General features: G+C 43.1%; 1 long non-coding RNA gene across 1 annotated transcript in view; it reads left to right on the forward strand.

Annotated features, from left to right (window-relative positions):
• The first annotated feature begins 236 nt into the window (after window positions 1-236).
• Window positions 237-14,251, forward strand: part of LOC127593360 (uncharacterized) — a 59,313-nt gene continuing 45,298 nt past the window's right edge. The window contains exons 1-4 of the long non-coding RNA XR_007960388.1: window positions 237-1,546; window positions 1,631-1,796; window positions 12,686-12,761; window positions 12,850-13,007. This is a non-coding gene — a long non-coding RNA (uncharacterized LOC127593360). The remainder of the gene's footprint in view (window positions 1,547-1,630; window positions 1,797-12,685; window positions 12,762-12,849; window positions 13,008-14,251) is intronic.

Raw genomic sequence — 14,251 nt, forward strand, 5'->3', positions numbered from 1 at the left:
GAAGCAAGCCAAAATCCTTCCATCAGACGAGTCTGACAGCTATCACGGCCATTGCTGGCACACGCTCAGTTGAAAGAATGGCGTGTATCTATCTCATTTTACATTTCCTAGACTTACTGTGACTGGGTTTTTTTTTCTGAACCCCAAAAAAATCATACTGAGCTCAGGCAAAAAAAATGGTTACAACGTTGTCTAGCCAACTGCTAGAATAATCATTATATATATAATATATATATATATATATATATATTATTTTTTTTAAATTGACGAGCCTGCGTCAGTGCGCATGGAATTGTCATTCTTATTGTCATATTGCTCTGAGTTAGTGAATTGCCAGCCGGCCACTGAATGGGTCTGTCGAGACATATGTTCTCTCACTTACTTATGTTTGTATAGTCTAACATAACTGAATGAGGGGGAAATCTGGACTGAAGTTACGTTTCATCAATTTTCTGGAACAGTTAAATCACAGCAAAGAACGCAGTTAAGTCTGTCACACTTAGCATCATGTGAGACAGACGAGTCGAGACGGAGAGCGAGTGACGCCAGATCCAATGAAACTCTGTCTCTGGTGATTTTGCTTGGTCCAGACTGGGACTCATGTGGAGGGGGTTTAGGGGTAGCTGCTGCATAGCTAAGCTTCCGCTGCCGCTGATCTGTTAAACAGGAACAAGACTGCCACTTGGGTGACAGTGAGCCTCGGATTAAGAAAATGGATTTGGGTGCTGGTGAAGCATCGCCAAATGGTGAGAATTAAGGCAAAAAAAAAAAAAAAGTGAGCACTCAGGCTCATCAAGGCGTGAGGCATTCCGTGAGGCCCGAGAAGCGTCCTCTGCCCGATACTTGAAAGTTTATCTTGGATGCTGCTCCTGCTGCGGCCAGTGAAAGCAAATCTCGACTGTGCTGAATCTGCTCAATTTCGAGCCTTTACAGGTTGTTGTGGATTTATGACCTTTGCGCAGGAGTTTTTTTTTTTGACTTTATTATACATCTATTTGCATGGTTGGAACAGATATGGAATAGAAAGAATTGAAGAATTTGTCCCCATTGAGCCATTTGTCAAATGCTTTTGAGTCATTTTGCACAACTTTCCAACATAATGGCCAATGTTTAACGCAGTACATTGGGCGAATCCACGCAATGAAGGAAAGCGCTCCCTTTTTGATAGGTCAGTTACACGCCTTCCATTTTCCTTGGCTTTCAGTTCCAAGTTGAGCGCCCTCGGTCGAGTTTCAGTTGCGCGTGGGCTTGCGTGCGCACCCGTGCACGTGAGCGTGTCGCTACACAAAATGCTGATGCTCCTTCATCTCAAACTGATTGCTGGGGCTTTGTTGCAGTGACGAAGGGGTGACAGTGGCTGTCGTGGGGTTGTCAGATGGCTCAGCCTGCAGCATATCAAACTGCGTTTCGCAGCGCGGCTTTTGACATGCTCACTCGGCCATTAAAGACAAATCACTGTCAGCGCTACATTGCGTCTGACAGTCAGTCATCACAGGGAGGAGCGTCATCGATGCCCTTGAAGCCAAGGTTATTGGATGAACTGAAGGTGATTGTGAATCAGATTCAGGTCATTTCAGATACACATTGTATTGCGTAAATATTAAGTCCATCTTCTTTTCCGGTGTGAAAGGCATCCAGGTGTGGCCTCCTTGATATGCCAGATGTGTCATCTCACAAAGCCACCTGCAGCAGAGTCAACTGAAACGAGGGGCTCGAGGTCCAACTTGGGAAGCAAAGTGTGCACGCAACTGTGCCACGAGCTCGCCCTCCTGGACGTCGACTCCTATCCCATAAAGGTGGGTTGTTTTTGTTTGTTTTTTTTTCAACATTTCCTGTGCCACACCCAAATGTTCTTCAAATTGCGAATGCTCCAGATTGCCTGTCAGATTGTGACATCTTTTGTCACTGAACTCCCTCAACCTGGATTTGCACCAAAGTACTTTGGTCCATGAAACTGCGGTTTGTTTCACTTGTTGCTTAGTTTGGATCAGCCACAATGTTTTTTTTTTTTTCATATGCTCATTTAAATGAAGTTGTTCAAAGTCATTGTTAATGTATGCCGTTGTATGCTGTGGACGCGGAGAGATACAAATTCATTTCTGACATGAGAAAAAAAAAATTGCAAAGCGAAATCAAGGTTGCCTTGTTAGTGAGGCATTTCTACCAGAGTTCAATTAAATTATGTGATCAAAATTGTGCTTGGACACCAGTAGGAATTTGTTTGCCTTGGGAAGCTTTTTTTTTAATGAGATTTCTCCAGCGTGAAGGAGAGACGACTCCCCGTCCTAATGAATGGCAAACCTGTGATCCGTAGTTACTTGGAGGTGGCCTAACATTTGCAGCTGATGTGGTTCACAGCTCTCAGAATTCAGAGAGCCGGCACGGCTTGATTAGCTTGAGGTGAATTTGTCAAGATAATAGATGAACAGTGCTAAACTCGAAATAAATAAAATGAAATGGATACGCCAGAAAAAAAAAAACATCTTTCTTTTTTGGTTTAGAGGAGCGCGGCCTTGGCTGTTGTGGAGTACTTTTTGGGGGGGAATCCTTTTGGTGATTCTAAAGACCAAGGTTCCCCGTGGAATCATTGTGTACGATTAAAAATGGAGACAATTTGAATGATGATGATGTGGATGAATGTTCTGACGATTCTAGTTGTTGATGGTGTTTGAATGTGTGAAGGGCAATTCGTGCTCGACTTGATAAGGTTTGTTAAACTATGCTAATGTACTTCTTGCCGTCTTTGCACTCAAAATACTGCATTAGCTCTTTAATCGGCTAACAAGAGACATAGGGGAATACTATTCAATTACCATGTAGGCGCAGATTATTTTATTCAAATTCAATTGCTGTTAAAATTCACTCTCATGTCAAAGCAAATGCGGGACTTTGAAAATTTGGTTCCGCTGCGATTACGAATCACGACTCCAAGTTTGGGAGGGTTTGCAGGACTTCAAACAAAAACAATCACCTTTCCGTAACACTTTCAACAGTTTTACACTAAAGGAGAAGAGGCGCAATGAAGGTCACGCATAATTCCAAAATCTTGCATACAAGGCTGATGTAAGAGGCTGAAACAACCCTGAAATGAATCCCTTCAAATACTGAGGCGTGAGATTGAGCCGTGCGCTGTCTACAATGGAACATTAAAGTTAAAACGTGCCACCGCACGCAGGAGCCTTCCTGCTCCTAAAAAAAAATCAAGTGGAGCTTTCCGAACAGCGGGTTACGTATATGTGGGCGGTGAGGGGCCTTTGAAATCCCTCCGCGTTTACTGTTTCAATTTAGGAACCGTACTGCGGACCGTCTGCGATAATGAAGACAAACATTATCTCGTATCGTTAAAAACTAAAGAAAGTGAATCATGAGGAAGGGCCTAAAGCGCTCCGTCGCTTGGATCACAAGACTTACAAAAGTTAATTCTGGGGTCAAAAAGCAGCTGGTGGAGAAAGAATGATGAGCTAAGGTGACTGAGAAGGGGGCTGCTGGAACATAGAAGAAAAGAGACTCGCTTTAATCCCCTGAACTTCTTCCTGAAGGCAGTACTTTTTTTTTTTTTTTACGGATTTATCCTTTTCCTGGGGAGGGGATATTATCAGCTGATGCTTTCTTCTCACCCTATCCCCTTTTCCTCTCCCTTCTGCGATGCATCTGCCAGGTGTGATAAGGCAGACAAACTTTTACCTTTTACAGGGCTATTAAAACCCTTTCCCCCTGCAGTTTTGAAATGATTATCGCCTTAGGCCCACAGTTCCAGGTGAGCTGATAGCTCACCTCCATCTGCCCATATCTGTGTGACTCTTTGATGTTCTAGTCCGGCTGGGTGGTTGAAGATTATATGCATTTACTAAACAGCTTGAAAACGGTAGAAGGGACGGGGGGCAGCAAGGGTTGGGGATGTGGAGAAGAAAAAAAAAAAAGGAAGGGAAGAATGGAAAAGCGCTGGGCATCCACAATGCTGCCGTGGATGATAACGGAGACGGTGACAGCTCTTCCGCTTACTGTCTGAGGCTTGGATTGACTTAATGTGGGACACATTGTCAGCTAAAGGCCAACTGGATTCGTTCTTTTTTAGCTTTTCTTGAGCCTTTTTTTTCTGTACGTTTTGCATCGGTATAAAATATCCATTTTTTGAATCCAAACACTTTTACGCTTTTAGCAGAAAAGCCATGTTCAACTTGAAAGGGTGAATCGTGAATAGACTTGCAAACAAAAGACAAGCATAGAATTAATGGATAAAAAAACACCCCAAAAATCCTTTTATTAATTATGTGATGACATCACAGCAAGACTTTTATTTTTTATTTTTTTTGCTGTCCATACCAGTTAGCTCATGTGCGCGAGGACGTGGTCTGAGGGCAACGAAATAAGAGCCGTCAAGACAAAATATTTTGTGGTTAAACTCAAAGCTGAAGAGCTCATTAAATGTGAAACGAGTTAAAACCGTCTTCTGCAAATTTCTTACAGAACAATCCGACAACTCCAATTATCATTTTGGAAGTGAGAGATATACATTAACATTTCATTTAATTGTTCGTGGGGAATTCTCTCTCGCGTTGAACTCTGCTACTCTACTACAGCATAATTGCAAAGGCCGTGTCAGCCAGATACATACTGGAAGGTCAGTGACCTCGCAATCAGCAGAAAGAATTAAACAGATGATAAGGCAGGGTTTACAACATTCGAATGATGAATGATCAGCTCACGGAGCCTGCAAATTAATTTTTAATGTAAACCTTTACGACAAGTCTGGTGGAAAGAAGTGAGCATGTGGTTAATAAGACCAAGTGGGAGGCATAAAGGTTCCTAGAAAAAAAAGAAGGGGGGGAAAAAAAAACATCTGTTCCAAATGCTAAGAGTTCAAGCTAGTGAGAATCGCGGGTAAAATTCTGGTACGCTTCACGATAAATGCAAAAGTACTTGTTTCTTTGACATTTAAGATGCAAATTACTGCTTTTTTTTCACCGTTAATGTACTGTCACAGGTCCTCGGATGATATGGAGTACTTGCGATCAAAATACTCTAAATGGTATCAGAAAAAAATGAGACGGGGCTCTGTGTAGGAGCGGTGAAAATATTTGCAGCTCAGGATGTTGAGTGCTGTTTTAATCCGACCTTGCGGCGAGTCGCCTCTTTGTTATTCTCGACGACAACATCGCAAAGCACCTTTGACTCCAGAAGCATCCTTAACGAAGGCATGTTGCCAGAAGTCACTGCGGCAACTTGGGCACCTCGTCAAGGGTCTGCACCCGTGGCTTGCGATGCAGTGTTTAATGAGCTATACGTATTTATATATATATGAATTTAGGTTCTGTTCTAAAGTCAACCCGGTCCTTTTTCGCTGCCTCCAAACACCTTTGGAAGATTCATTTTAGCACCTACTGGCTTTGACAAGGAATTCAAAACAATAATTTAGAAAACTTATTAATAAAATATTTTGAAACCATTTACTGTTCATTGATTTCCCTAATTGTCAACCACGGAGACTGATGAACGTCTTATTTATAGGTACGCCCTTAACTTGTCCAGCGGGGCACGTAAAGACAAATGCTATTCATTCTTCACGTCGCTTCATAGCTATTTCCTATTTCATTTAGTTGCCCTTCGCATTGCCAGAGACAGCTCCCGTCTCCGTGTCAAATAACTCCCTTCCTTCCTTTCTTATAATATGGCATTATTGGCAAATGCATCTCGACCCTGACTGTGAATGCCTCGAATGCATGAAGTCCATCAACAATTAAACGCCAGCGTGACAGAGAATGGCCGCGGCGCCGGGAGCCGACGTTTGCGTTGATACAATTATTTCATTTTGAGGAACAGACGCAATTGGATTAGGAGCACAGCCCTCATGAAAATGGGGGGGAATCAATGGTACGGTCTAATGTTTGGCTCTCGATCCGTTTTCCAGAGAAACAATTGTGCATATGTTTCTTTAGACACAAGATTAAAATCTAGCGAGCTAACGTTAATGCAGAGAATTTTTACAGTATATTTATACTCTCTCTCTCTCTCTCTCTCTCTCTCTCTCTCTCTCTCTCTCTCTCTCTCTCTCTCTCTCTCTCTCTCTCTCTCTCTCTCTCTCTCTCTCTCTCTCTCTCTCTCTCTCTCTATATATATAATATATATGGCGGCCCGGTAGTCCAGTGGTTAGCACGTCGGCTTCACAGTGCAGAGGTACCGGGTTCGATTCCAGCTTTGGCCTCCCTGTGTGGAGTTTGCATGTTCTCCCCGGGCCTGCGTGGGTTTTCTCCGGGTGCTCCGGTTTCCTCCCACATTCCAAAAACATGCGTGGCAGGCTGATTGAACACTCTAAATTGTCCTTAGGTGTGAGTGTGAGTGCGAATGGTTGTTCGTTTCTGTGTGCTCTGCGATTGGCTGGCAACTGATTCAGGGTGTCCCCCGCCTACTGCCCGAAGACAGCTGGGATAGGCTCCAGCACCCCCCGCGACCCTAGTGAGGATCAAGCGGCTAGGAAGATGAATGAATGAATGAATATATGCTGTATGTATGTAATATGATATTTTTGGTGAGCTATCAAAAAAGAAATTGACTTCCAAGATAAATAATGTAAAAACGTTGTCGTCATAAATGCAACCTATAACCTGTATACGTAACAGCACTTGGTCTTCTTTGGGTACAAGTTCATCTGTATTTGACCAACCTCGCCTTGTTCTTGAGAAAAAGCTCCAAAGCTATCAGATGGTGTGAACATCCACAGATGTTGAACTGTTCATAATTCATCTTATGTCATCAGATAGAAATGGGTCATTGAGTATAATGACAAAATTAGATGAGAAAATAGGATGGCAAGAAGAGCAACGACATCAGTCAGAGACGTTAGTGCACCTTAGCCTCCCAATAAAACGACTACAGTGTAGTGGTATCTCACAATGTTTATAATGTTCTTTACTCTGCCCTCATTTGAGCCTGAATCAATTCGAAGAAGGATATCCTGAGCTTTTGGGGCAACGTCGTCAAACTGACCACGTTTGAGATGACCCGTGCTAAAATCTACCATTACATGGCGGGAGTCGTCATAGCTTGGCTGCGCTTTTAGCTGAATGTGTGTCAACAAGTCTCAGTCATCACTTATTTATAGTGTTTACGCTGGCTCTTCCCCAAACGAGAAAAGGAGAAAGAGAAACTGGAGGGGGAGGGTGCGGGTTGATTCAGAGGCCCGAGCCTCTACAGGGACCTTGTAACAAACCATGATTTTACATACAGTATTTATAGAGTCAGAGGTGTCGGTGCGCTGTTGTCGCCCCAGAGCTTGAGTCAAGCTACGGTCATTTGTCAGTCGTATCTGCTGTTAGGTTATGTACGCTGTGTTGCCATCAACTTGTCTCTTTTCACACTAAGCCTTACTGAATGCGTGACGGTTGAACAAATGCATCCCGTTTAGCTAGAAAGAATATTTATGCCACCGGATCCAATGCGGCTGTGCTCTCAAATTTGGGTTACCATCCCAGAGTCATCAATCACACATGCGCACACGGTTAATAATTCCTTGTGATACCGCAGTCTCGTGCCCATAATGCAGATTTCTCTTGGGGGGGGAAAAAAAACAACAACAAAGACATTTGCAATGAAGGGCACGTTTGAAAAATACAAATCTTCAAGGAGCATCCATTCAGTACAGTGCTTAATATTAAACAATGGCCGATTTCTTTCAATATTTCAAAAGCTTTTGGAATATGTCTCCAAAAGAACGGAATACCACCGGGAATGAATTTCACGGAATTTCAATGATTCTTTACTTTAATCGGCGATGGGCAACTAAGTGGATTTTTGCATTCTTTTGATTTCATTCAATCAATGAAATCTATTAGATTAGTTCCCGTTTCATGGTATCCGCGACTCTCACTGCACAGCATATGGTGGACACGTGGGAGAGAAGCGCACAAAAGTGTTCTCCTGACTTTGTTCTACAAACCTTAAGAGTAATGACCAAAGACTTTTTCATTCGGATTCGATCAAATCAGTCGTATTGCCCCCAGGATCTGCCGCATCTCCAGACTTTAGACTTTATCGTGGTTTGGCGCCAACCTCGTTAAGGTTTGGTCCTTGTCGCGAGCGAATCACCGGAAGCTGACATCATCCTGCTGCAAGCTGCATGGCTGATTACAGAGGCTCACCTAATGATGAGCACCCATCTTGTGGTGCGCTGAAAACAAATGATGAGCACCCGGCTTTGCTTTCCAAGGCAATCGAGCTGACAGCCGTCGTGGTGAGTGCTGGAACTGCAAAGCTTGTTTAGAGATTCACCCCCCCCTCCCATCATCATTTTTTAAAAATCACAACAAAGGCTCAAGTTAAGCTCTTTATTCCTGAGGAGGCACACTTGGAAATCTCTGGCGGTTGTCACCGCCACATTTCGAGATCGGCAATCAGTTTATTTTATCCTCTATAATGCCTCAGTCATATGCTTAATATTCAGATTTAATATCATCATTACTGGATACTACTACTATAGGAATTATACAACTTTTTTCCCCCTTCAGAGAAACCTTTTGATGAATCTGTCCAAGATTTGAGTTAATCAAATGCAAAATTATTTTATAGTGATTGGCTTTGTTGTATTTGAAACTGGATTTCCTTCCAAGCCAGTGGGACGAATGAATGTGAGAAGAATTAATTTCAAAACAGAAATCTGTGCGGTTGGACGAAGATTATCATGATAAAATACGAAGGCCTCCGATATCGTGCCTCGTGTAGTGTTTCACTCCAAGACCCCATTTACTTATTGTTTAATTCATCAGCATAAAATGAGCTGCACAACATGGTCCCCTGCAACATGATTATAACATTGACAATTAGCTGTGGCCAGGAAACAGGGATGGATATCATTTAGGTGGCACTTCATTACGAGAATGACTTATCAGCTGGCCTGTTGGGAACAATTCCTTTGGCCTTTTTTTTCTTCTTCTTCTTCTTCCGCTCGAGGGAATGACGGAAGAAGATGAAAGTGCCAACACGCAGGCAAATAGCAAGAGACTGCTGCTATGCTAAAAAGTCAATAAAAGCAACAGCATGGAAGGGAAAAAGTGATTAGCAGTAAAACTAATAGATTGTGGAATATTGTGCTGAAATGCCGCCTGAATTGCTTCCTTTTCAGTTGGAGATTAGACGTTTTAAGTGTATCGCTAATGTAATTTGGAATAAAAGCCAAGTTAATTTCGAATGTTTTTAAGGTACCCTACAACGATGCCTGTTGTTATCGGTACGAATCTTAGGACTGTGCTGTATTGGTGTGTTTTTTTGTTTTTTCCCAGGAAGTCCCTTGTGGAAATAATGTAAGATGTTTTATAACCCGCACCAATATCAAAATGGATCTTCTTCTTGCGGCATGTTACGAATCCTCAATGAAGTGCTGATCTTATCCGAGTCCACTCTCCAAATGCAGATCTCATTCAATCACCCCGTGATCTCTTCCTTATCTCCCGGAGCTTTTCTTTTTGTGACGCGCACAGGAGTCGATGGTTCACTGCGCATCGCGATAACAGAGGTGGGGGGGGGGGGGTAACGAAATGGAAGGAGACGAGTTTACCTTTAATTCAGTATGCCAGCACGAGGGCAGTCCAATTGATGTCTTGGCTGAGACTGGAAACGGCGGGCATATGCGACGCCCTCCTCTGCAAATGAAATATTCAAAGAGATCTTACATAATTCATTTTTAGATCCTCTGTTTTTGGTAGAGCCCGCCTCAAAGTGTCACTGGCCCTTTTAATTTGACAAGTCTGTGAAGCTGGCGCGCAAAATCTTGACTGCTTGGCTTCTCAACTTTCTCGCGGGACGGGTTGATACTGGGATGATAATGAGGCACTCCTTTCAAAAGAATAGATGAATTAATAAACAGTTATCTGTCTGGAAGGAGGAGTTCAAAGGGCATCATAAGCCACTCCCCCACATGGGCCTCCATCTCAATGAGAGTAAGAGCGATTCCTTCCCGTCATGCACATCGGTTACTAAATAAACGTGTATTCTTTTGAAGTCTGAATACAAATAGTAAACAACCCTGGGGACTTCAGGTCTAATATGACATTCAGCTGATTCAAAGGTAGAAAATATGTGTACCGAGGCCAGTTGAAACTGTCGTTTTCCGGCCAATCAACATTCAGTCAGTTGGCTCAAGACTGAAAAGAAAGCGATGATAATTTGTTCTGATTTGGAAACCGTTTTAACAAAACGGCGCAACTAAATAACAATTGGAAATGTATTACTCGGACAATGCCGCCAATGGCAATGAAAGAAATGTTCTCATTTTATCAGGAACGTCTACGCGCGTCTCATTTCATGATGAATCAGTCGCACTTGTTATTGTTTCCCATCCATCATTTAGATTGGACCCCGGTGGACTTCTGTCACATGTCACATCCTCCAATAATGTTAACAATGGCCGCTCTTACTTACTGTGAATGCAAATTGATGTGTCGAATAAAACGAGATACTTTTTTTATTTCTGGAGCAGCTCTCTGCTTTTTCAGAGTAAATTTCCTCCTGACGTGTGTAGCGTACCATTATTTATTCCTCAGTGGTTTGCCAGTGAGCCCCATTGTCCTACTCAAGTCAATCCATGCACCGGAGCTCTCCGGATTGTGTTGGCCACAATCGTGATAATGATGTTTTGCAGATTTGCTATTCCCTTTGATTATCTTTTGACTAGCTCGAGTGTGCTAGTTATCATTTTCATTCCAAACATGCTTTCTCTTCTTTGTGAACCCTCCCCCCCTTCCTACCCCTCCCTACATGCACGTCCATGTTTTCTAGGTCACATTGCAATAAATCATTTGGAACTGGAGCACATATATTTTCAATTCACCAGACTTTTCGATCATTCATCTCCTTCATGGACCATCTCAAAACACACACATAACAGAATTACACTCCGTGTTTGTTAGCCAACACCCACCTGGAACCAGTTTTCTTCTCAAGTGGTCCAAAATGAAATGGTCAGGGCCAAAGAGTATGTATGAGAAAAATGTGTGGTTCATGTTGCAGCCAACTCATTTGGACCACCTGTATTTATTCCAGCACCCCAAGACAGCTGGGGCTCTTGCAGCCGGATACGAGAAGCCATTAGCAAATTATTTAACCCTTCCATTCCCTTAGGACATGTATCCTCACTAGGCCACTTTCCAATCAGTTCAGGCACAGCTCGGTCCAATCTCTACATGACTCAATTCGGTTTGCGATCTGGCGATACACGTTTCAACCACAGAAATGCGTGTGAGCAAATGAATTCAACAAAGAGAAATGAGACGGCCAAAAGTATTGCGTTCCAAAGCCTGTTTTGACTCTATGATTTACCTGAGGGTCATCCTTACATTATTCCACTGGCCACTGGTGGCAATTATTTAAATTGTCTTATGATCCCCACCCCTCTAAAACATCCTATTTATTTTCATCTTATTGTAATTATTCTGGGCGACCCGGTAGTCCAGTGTGGAGTTTGCATGTTCTCCCCGGGCCTGCGTGGGTTTTCTCCGGGTGCTCCGGTTTCCTCCCACATTCCAAATACATGCGTGGCATATCATTTAGGTGATCGAACACTCTAAATTGTCCCTAGTTGTGAGTGTGAGTGCGAATGGTTGTTCATTTCTGTGTGCCCTGCGATTGGCTGGCAACCGATTCAGGGTGTCCCCCGCCTACTGCCCGAAGACAGCTGGGATAGGCTCCAGCACCCCCCGCGACCCTAGTGAGGATCAAGCGGCTCGGAAGATGAATGAATGAATGTAATTATTCTTGAGGTTATTATAGCAATGATAATTGTGTATCTGGCAAGGATTTTTTTCCTTGTGGAAACATCATTTCATTCCCTAGCCACCGAATTACACTTGACAATTAGTGTCTGGATCAATGCTTTGTGTGCACACAAATTAACCAACACAAATACTGTATTGCATCAGCAGCTTCATCAAGCAGAAGTATTTGCGCCTTATCAGAATCGAGTTGACGCTACCATCCGACAAAAACCCAATGCAGCTCCGCTGACCTTTTATCTTTCACATAATGTTCCGGCCCTTGTAGTTTTGGTTTGAATGTGACAAATCCATGCCGCTATTAGCTCAGCCGTGGGTGAGAAATTATGTGTTGGCACTGTCGTGGCAGTTTAGTTTCACACTCAATGTACTGTATGTGCCGGCCCTCTCGATCATCAACTATTTCCGTACGAGCAATTACGATGTTATTTCCCCCTAACGTTTCCAATTTAAAGTCAATTTATTCAATTGATTGGTCATTTTTTAAGCTTGGGTTTGGCATGGTGCGGGGAGGGTTCCTTATTTATTTAGATACTTTACCACTATGCACTCAGCAAACAATGTGCTGAAAATAAACCACCGACAGGAAGCCTGACGGAGTTTTTCACAGTCAGCCTTCATTCCGTGCATCCAAAATGCTTAGATTCACTCTCGGTCACATTCATCTTTCATTCCTATTGTTCGCATATTGTTTGGCGCGGTGAATGGATGTTGTTGATACTGCTGAATTCATATTCACCACCATGCTTGAGTAGCTTGTGGCTGTAATTAAAATGGGTGTTGAGTTACATGTTGGATTGAAGCTCAGAAATGACTGGGACTGTTTAATTCGATCTTTGAGGATGGCCGCGTGCTCGTATGACAAGACAACTGCAGCGGTAACTGAAATACTCCTCTCCCTCTGCCTTTGTTTGAAATATCCACAGCTCCATGTCGACGCCTGCTATTGAAACCAAGGGGGACCGCCACACATCGGGGACAGAACAGAAACATTTCGATGCGGTGCGTGACAGACATCGTTTTGACAGCCCTGACAACGCTTCTGAATTTGTGACTATGTAACCTGTCCTAACGATATTTTCTTTGCTAGGTTCTTAAAAGCCCATGGCTGGCACTTTGTTAAAGCGCGAGCAAAAAGGCCACTGACAAGGCCTACCGGGAACAAAGATGTTTGAAAAGATGTCCCAATCATCTCAAGTCCTCGGCGGTGCAACATTGTTCCACCAAGTTGAACGAAAGGGCACACTGGTAAGATTTTTTTTTTTATGCATATTATCTCACACACATGGGTAAATATTCTCGGGTGCATTCCTTTTTTGGGGTCAGTTTTCCATATTGTAACAGAGGAAGCAAATGTGTGGGAACGTGAACATTTGCCTCGGACTATAAACAATCAGAAATGTTATCTTGAACAGCAGGGTTTCCCCCAATTCACTGCCGCCATCATTGTTCCAATTACTCTGAGCATATCTTGCATGCGCACGACAAATGCGAACGCTATGTGTCGTTAAGATGTTTAGCAACAGATCCGCACCTCAGCAGTAAGGGAGCTAGTCATCTGTCCAGCATCTCTCCAGCAACCGTCATTCTTTGCAATCCGTGGCAGATCTCTTTTTTTTTGTCGGGTCATGATCCCTGCTTCCAAGTCAGGTTGTTACAGATGAGCCAGCGCTGGTCCTCTAACTGCAATTAAGCGCAGATATATATCTGCCTGTGGCAGGGTTAGGTGTCAAATATGCTCACACTGCACAAACTCAACCTGAGCTGGACTCACAACTCCTTGACTGTACTCGCTGAGCCACGCCTCTTAAAGGCTTGCGTTCTTATGCTACAGTGCATGTGCGACTTTGATTGCACTCCGCATCGTAAAACAGTTAATTCCTTGACTATCATATTTTATTTTTCTCATTTTTATTTCCAAATAGTTCTCCAGAAACCACAACAAATTGAATTCCAAAGTTTAATAAAGCAGACTGCTGATGGGCCGGCACTCTGTTTTGAGTCTTTTTATTGTTTTCATTCCAAAAATGCTTTGCGCTGGTTTGGGGGAAAAAAGTATTTCACAAAATGAGTTTGAGAACTGCTGACAGAGAGGACGCACACATGAATCAGTGGGTGGCTTGCAGCCCAGACATATGCCACTTTCGTGACTTTGCTCTTCTGCCACTGATTTTTATTGTTGCATTTCCTTCTTCGCTTTTCTCTGCAAGTGGCTTAGAACAGGGATAATTAGTGACGGTGATGAATTTTAGTGGACGCCATCCCAAAACGCTAGTGGAGAAGTCTTACTCAACAACGACGGCCTTCCCCCCCGTCTGTAAATGAGCTGTTTTTTCATACGCCAGTCAACAGGCGGTTGGGGGATTTCACTATGTTCTGCTTAGTCTTTGGAACATTTCTTGATAATTACTCTGTTGCTGCATATGTGTGCAAATTAAGATATCATATCCAATTAACGCTCACAAAAGGCAGACACCTTATAGTGGATAGTG

This window comes from Hippocampus zosterae, chromosome 20 (genome assembly GCF_025434085.1).
Source record: "Hippocampus zosterae strain Florida chromosome 20, ASM2543408v3, whole genome shotgun sequence".
Lineage (NCBI taxonomy): Eukaryota > Metazoa > Chordata > Actinopteri > Syngnathiformes > Syngnathidae > Hippocampus > Hippocampus zosterae.